Source organism: Centruroides vittatus, unplaced genomic scaffold, assembly GCF_030686945.1.
Source record: "Centruroides vittatus isolate TY-2023 unplaced genomic scaffold, ASM3068694v2 scaffold_435, whole genome shotgun sequence".
In the NCBI taxonomy this organism is placed as follows: domain Eukaryota; kingdom Metazoa; phylum Arthropoda; class Arachnida; order Scorpiones; family Buthidae; genus Centruroides; species Centruroides vittatus.
Window position 1 is genome coordinate 6,353,121 of NW_027122708.1, and position 7,294 is coordinate 6,360,414.

Genomic DNA, 7,294 nt, shown 5'->3' on the forward strand with positions numbered 1-7,294 from the left:
TTTCTAATGACTCTTCTAAGTTTTGTACTATTTTATTACTTAGTGAAACATGTCCAAAAACTTCTGAACAAAAAATCTAAGAATTTTCGGAATATTTTCAATGGCATAATTGAAATTAAATTTCTAATAAGACCAAATGTTAATTTGTTATTATTATGTATGAAATCCATAATCTAGAAGGTTTTGTGACAAAGTTTTGTTGATTTTGAAATTCTTTGAATTATTGGACTTTTATTACACGTTAAAATTCAATCATGTTATATAATTCTAGCAACTTGTTAAGAGCTAAGAAATCCCAAGACCATAGACTTACATTGAGGTGCGTTGGTTACAGCTGAATATGGTGATATTTTGGAATGGCAGAATTGGAATTGTACAGTACATTTCTGCCATAAAAAGTAAAATTAAAAATATAATCACATCCATGCTAATATAAATGAAATTTAATTACTCTTGTCTTGTGGCTAAAATTAAATATTCACAAAGCATTAATTAAGGGTACTATAAAATGAGGCTTCTTAAACTGTGGGTCGCAAAGTTTGAAGAGGCGTTTTCGGTATTAATGATTATAAAGTCAAAATGTCGGTCAACTCCGGAAACGTTGAAGATGTTCCATGTCCTTCAGTATCAAAATCTAACTTGCAAACTCTAAAGAAAAACTAGCGAGAAACATTTAAATGACTTCTCATCTTCGCAAAAGAAGATTGTTTTATAGATATTTAACCAAAAGATCAAAACTTTTAGAAGTGTTCATTAGCCCTAACAGTGGCTTCTGATCATTCAAAAATTAGTTGTTGCAAAAGATTAAACCACTTTTCGGCACTTAAAATGAAGGAAATCATAGAAAATAGAGAAAATTACTAAGAAACAACTAACTAATAACTACTATTAACCACTTATTTTCCATCATTACCCCTGTACCCGATTGATAAGTAGTTTAGTCCAATTTTACAATTGCCAACTTAAATTAGAGAGGTGGTAACATTAATTAATATACAAATAAAATTAACATTATAACATTTTAATTATTGTTTAAAGTAAAATGAAAGATAATCCAAAATTTTCAATCATGCAAATAACATAGTCATTTCGATTATAAATTGTATGTTAAAAGTAAAGAATTTTCGTTATATTAATTCAAATTGTATATAACCACGTCAATTTAAAAACAAAAATAAACATTTAAATAATAAGAATATTTTATTAATGTAATTTTTATAGTTTTATTTTATTTCATTTCAGACACAATGTAATAGTAAGCTTGTAAACTATAATTATTTAATTCTATACAATCATTGTAGGAAAAAAAATGGCAACAGTTTTTATTGCAAAAGTCAATGTATAATTTATTTACATTAATACAGAATCTAAATGAAAATTCGAATAGAGTTATACTGTATAAAATTATAATCTACGTGCTGCTATGAATTATCTAGTTCTTCCGTTGATAAAGTTAATACAGGATTGGTAAATACTACCGATCGTCTTCCATGTTTCTGTCTACATCTTCCGGATTTAGTGATCAAAACCCTTTCTAATCTAGGTGAATCGGCAGAAATATATCCATTAGCATCTTCGGATTTTTCACTCCTATTTTTTCTTCTGAACAGACGGAGGAAAGAAAAACAACCTCCACTACAAACTTGTCCCATGTCAAAATACAACTAATATAAATTGTTTAAAGATGAGAATCCTTTTCCATTTTCAAGCCTTATAATGCCTAAGTAAAAACATTAAAATAGCTTAAATATCTGTGAATGAAAATTCATTTTTATAAATGAATATTTAACTATATTTTTTACTGTATAATGATAGAGAAACGTACCTTTTAAACGAGAATTTGACTGCAAGTAATGGAAAGGAATTCATTCTATGCCAAGAACTGTGTACGAAACGGAGCAAAACTTCACAAATTATCGAAATAACTAAGGATGTGGCGGGTATTTCCGTCTACAGAATGATAGCTCCAAGTTCCTGTATCCAAGACAAAGTTCTCTTTCTTTTAAAGATTTTATGTTGTTTTTAAAATAACTTTTGCCACCAACTTCCAATAAAAATTATTTTTAAATTAAAGGAAAATTTTAATAACGATTCATTTAGAATTTTATGTAAGAAGCATTAAATATTAATTAGTAATCACTAAAATATTTAACATTATTTTATCTTTGTACTATTTAAGTATAAGATATATGAAAATAATGAAAAAATAATTCATATTTTGATTCGCCTTCCTTTATTCAAATCATTTTTTATCTGTTCCTTTTTACGTCACAATGTGTATGTGATTTTTTTTAAATACGTCTAACCTTTTACTTTTTAATTAAATGTTAAAATATTTAAAAGAAAATTATAGATATTTTTGTAAATAATACTTCTGTTATATTTTATTTCCATACGTTTAACGTTATAAAAGCCTGAACAAATCGTCGATAAAATTTTCAGAATGAATTACCATCTCAATTACGTAACGTGACATCTAGTGGCAAATTTTTTAACTATTCAAAATAGAGCATGAAAAATATAAAAGTTCGAATGAAATTTGTTTATATAAGAAGTGCATCAATTAAGTTCGGGAGACTTAATTTATAAAAAAAAACAACAATAAATTGAATAATTTCTGATAGAAACGTTTTAGCAGTCTTCAAAACACACTCCTTCCTCATCTATAAAATTTTTTTACGCTCTAGTAATTTATTTATGCCTTCACAAAATGCCTTTTTTGGATTTCCGAAATTTTCTCCTTTTTAAAGCAAATTTCAATTTTATGAACAGAAAGTGTGGCTAGGTCTGGCGAGCAGTGGCGTGCTGTGACATTTGATGACAGGGAAGCTGTGTTTCTGTAAGAAGCCGATTTCCACGAGAATCAGTTAATTGCGCGTCAGTGATGGTCTAGGGCAGGGATGGCGAACCTTTTTGATTCCGCGTGCCATATTGTAAGCATACTTAGCTTTAAAGATGTTAATGCGTGCTTTCGAAGCTCGAAAGTCTTAGCCTTCGAATAATGATATTTAAAGAAATTAAAAGAATACGCTTTAATTCGAATGAATGTAAAAAATCTGATTGAAAAAAGGATGGTCAGGTGATAAACAGAAAGGATGATTGAAAAAAGACAAAAATCATATGATACATTAAGTGCCAGATGATTTCTCCAACGTGCCACTTTGGGCATGCGTGCCATAGGTTGGCCACCCCTGGTCTAGGATCCATTTCTATTCGTTTATTCGATAAGCCAATAAAAACCGTAGACTTCTCTAAATGTATTTTTAATTAATAAATTACCTAACGCACTTAATAAATAAACAAATTTAATGTAATTACCTCTGTTATTAGATTCAATAGATTCCCTATGCCCTCTAAATGCCAATTCTTGCTTTGATAAAAACATATAACATCTATTAATTTAGATATAATATCTCTATTAGCCGTAACTATCTTGTTATAATTTTCAATATTTGTTTTATATTATTTACTAATGTTAAATTCTATTCTGCTTTGATTTCCAAATTGCTTCAATTTTACGAAAGAATCGATGTGACATATACGATTTTCGTGTCTTTTGCCAGCTTTACTCAAATTATCGTCAAAGCCATTTTTATTCCACACATTAATTTCATTTGAAAATAGCAGGCAAGGCCAACAAAACAATTTTTGCATTTTTATTAGTGATGTAACGAATAGTATATTCGACCTCAGCCGAATATTGAATATTCGGCTAGGAGAGTGGCCGAATGGCCGAATATTCGGCCAAACTATTCGGCTTGATTAACGCACGTACAAAAATTGGCGCGCAAACCGCATTATGGCAAGGATAGCGCACCCTGCTCTCTATTGGCCTGCTGTCACTACGATTTTTTCTTCCAGTAGTCTAAATTATTTAAATTAATTAATTAAATTATAATTATTAAAGTTAATATGAGATGGAGCCTAACGTCTACCTCTAGTGCCAAATTGGTTTATAATTTATGTAATAGCCGTAAATAGCCCGATACGATTCGGCAGTTGTTGGTATTTAGATGTAAGTTATAACTTATAAGTTATTTTATTTGCAATCGATCTTTTTAACTCTTTAATTAAGCACTAAAATTTTGTTTTTACTACGTATTTGTAGACTGAATAGTACCCTAAGGATATACTTTAGTGGGGAGATTTATGGTCTAGTTTCTCCCCAGTTGTGGAACGGTTTAAATATATTATTGGGGTGTTTCTATTTGTGAAGCTTTGTGATATTTTGTTGTTATTGTTTTTGTCAATATTTTTAAAATTAACATGATTTCAAATGTTATCTTTTGCATATAATGAGAAATGCTCATTCTTTGCTTTATATATAAAATAAATTATATATTAGTTACTCATCTTCTGGAAATTGATAAATAATTCTTTCTTTAAATACGATAAGTTTCAATAAAACGTTTCGTAAATCATTTTAAAATATCGTAAAAAATATTAAAATATACGCGAATACGAATATAACATAATTAACAAAACAATAACATTGATGCCCGATACATTCTAACCTACACGCCATCAATACCATAAGATATCGGGCTAGATCAGTGGTCCCCAACCCTATGCCCGCGGGCACCATAGCGCCCGCCGATCGTTTTACATGTGTCCGCCGCTGTGCGACCACAATAAAAATAAAGATATTTCGGTTTTCAATAAAATGCTATGTAAAAGTTTTTTCGTTTTTAATAATTAACCACTCAAAAGTAGAAATGGCGTCCAACACAGATAAAAGCACAAAGCGAAATGCGACCGATCTCTTTTTCCCCTCCGCCAAATGTTCACCAACCAAATTTCCCATACCTGAAATGAAATAAACCGGTCCGTTCTGAATATCATAAAATCAAAGTATAGATCACGACTTACAGATGAACACCTTGACGATTGCTTACGAGCAGGAATATCATCATACTCTCCTAATTACGAAGCAATGGCCAATGAAATGCAATGCCAAAAATCACATTTACTTTCAGATTTATATTTTTTATAAAGAATTTTTATACTCTGTAGATTTTGTATGCATTGTTTAGTAATTACTTGTTTTGTAAAAATTATCGTTAATAGTCTTGTGTATGTTTTATTACATTTTTGGAATTAAATGTTTTCTGTACATTATGTGTATGTGTTATTAACTATGTCCAAGTATAAATTCATCTTGAAAAAATAAATGGTGCCCGCCGTCCTGCCGGTATCCTAGAATGTGCTCTTAGGTACAAAAAGGTTGGGAACCCCTGGGCTAGATAAACGCTATAATATTATTTAATTACGAAATAATTTAATACTAGAGTTAGATGCTATTTCTTATTAACTTTAATAATTATAATTTAATTTTCAGCATTAATAAAAGTTACCAAAATGATTAATTTACTGTGTTTTTGTTATTTCTTACTCCTGTTTTTAGGTATTCGGTATTCGGCCGAATAGTGAAAAATAGGCCGAATAGGCCGAATACCGGGTAGTAACCGAATATTCGTTACATCACTAATTTTTATGCATCCACGAAGCCATTTTGTCTTCATAAATTTTATCGTGTAAATATCGAACAAATTTTTTGTTGAAGTATTTATATTTAATTTAGGCATTGGTCTTTCTCTTTTAATAATGTTTTCTTTTTCATTATATGGTCTTAAGCCAAAACTTTTTAAAAATAAATCTTCAATGTCACAATTACATTCTGAATCGCTAGCCATGATATAAGGGCTAAAATTAAAAATTAAATTATAAAACTTACTTGGTGAAATAAAATGTGTGATACATACCTGGTATAAAATATTTTTCAATTGTGTGAGTATAGTGAACAAAACCGTATTCAGCAAATTAATTAATCAAGTAACTAACACATCGGCAACGAATAAAGCGTTAGTTACTTGATGTATGAGTATACTTTTAAAGAAAATTATAATTAAATATAGCTTTGTAAAGAAACGTACGTAAAAATAACATAAAATCTTCTTTACTTTTTAAATCTTAAAACAATCCATTTAGTCAAATAACTCCCTAGACTAATGGATGAAATCAGAGACGATCCTGGTAGATGTGAAGCGCGTGCATGTGCGCAGGCTGCCAAATCCCCAGGATGAGGATACTGGTCAATGTTAAATGCCTCTTTTGTCACGTCACTAGTATACCTCAAAGGACGCGACAGGGTTGTTGTAAATTTTAAACGTTTCTCACTATAGTTGTAAAAATCTAAATATGTTAAACTTAATAGATCGTCCGTCATTTGTTTTCTAATTCGTTTTAGGATGAGGTGTCCACGGAAATTTCCAAAATTTACAACTTTCCAGTCACTCTCATTGAATTGGAAAAATTTCTTTCTCTATTGCATCTAATATTGAGTTTTCCAGTTTTCCACTAGGTGGCGCTGCTTGTAGATCAGTATACGTTTCCTTTTTTTTTTCTTTTGTTGAACTACCGTGAATCAATAGCGAGGTTGAAGCCGAAGTTTTAAACGCGAAAACGTGTACGTTGGACGTTTGGCGCTACTTTCCTGTAAGCCTAGAAGTTTGACAATGGCGTTTGGAAAGTCAGTGGAATCAAGGTCGACATTCCAAACGCCATTATCAAACTTCTAGGCTTACAGGAAAGTAGCGCCGAATGTCCGACGTACACTTTTTCGCGTTTAAAACTTCGGCCTCAACCTCGTTATTAACTATTGACGTTAAACACTGGGCCTCCTGCCGGCGGCTCCCCTCCGCGAGGGAGGGAGCACGAACAGTCGAACGCCACCTAGTGGAAATTTCTAAAATGGCGTAGAATGCATTGCGAAAGGCAAGAAATCGTAAATATCTCTCTCTTATTTTTCCGTCTCCGGTCCAAAAGTAGGGTATCGTTGAACTCGTCTCGGTCCCGAGTTCAAATATATACTCAGTTCCAAAATTCCATAGGGAATAATCTATAGTACATCCGAATACGCGTATATGAATTTATATTCGAATATACAATAGCAATCTTATCGTTTTTTTCACTTATAGTATTGAAATTTATAAGGTACTGTACATAATGTGGTTGTAATAAAATATTAATTTTAATTCAAAGTACGTTAAAATATGAAAATAATCGCAGAATATGTATTTATATTTTAGAAAATACAAGGGAAGGGATGGTTCCACCGCTTTCAAGGACGGCACGCCACTGCTGGCAAGTCCCAATTAACAGGAAGATGTTTTGTGTTTAATGGCTTAATTACAATGAGATGAATCATTCATATATTATTATATGATTGTTTTTCTATTATATCTTTTTACAATTGGAAATTAGATTTATTGTGTTTCTCAGGCAGATAAATTTT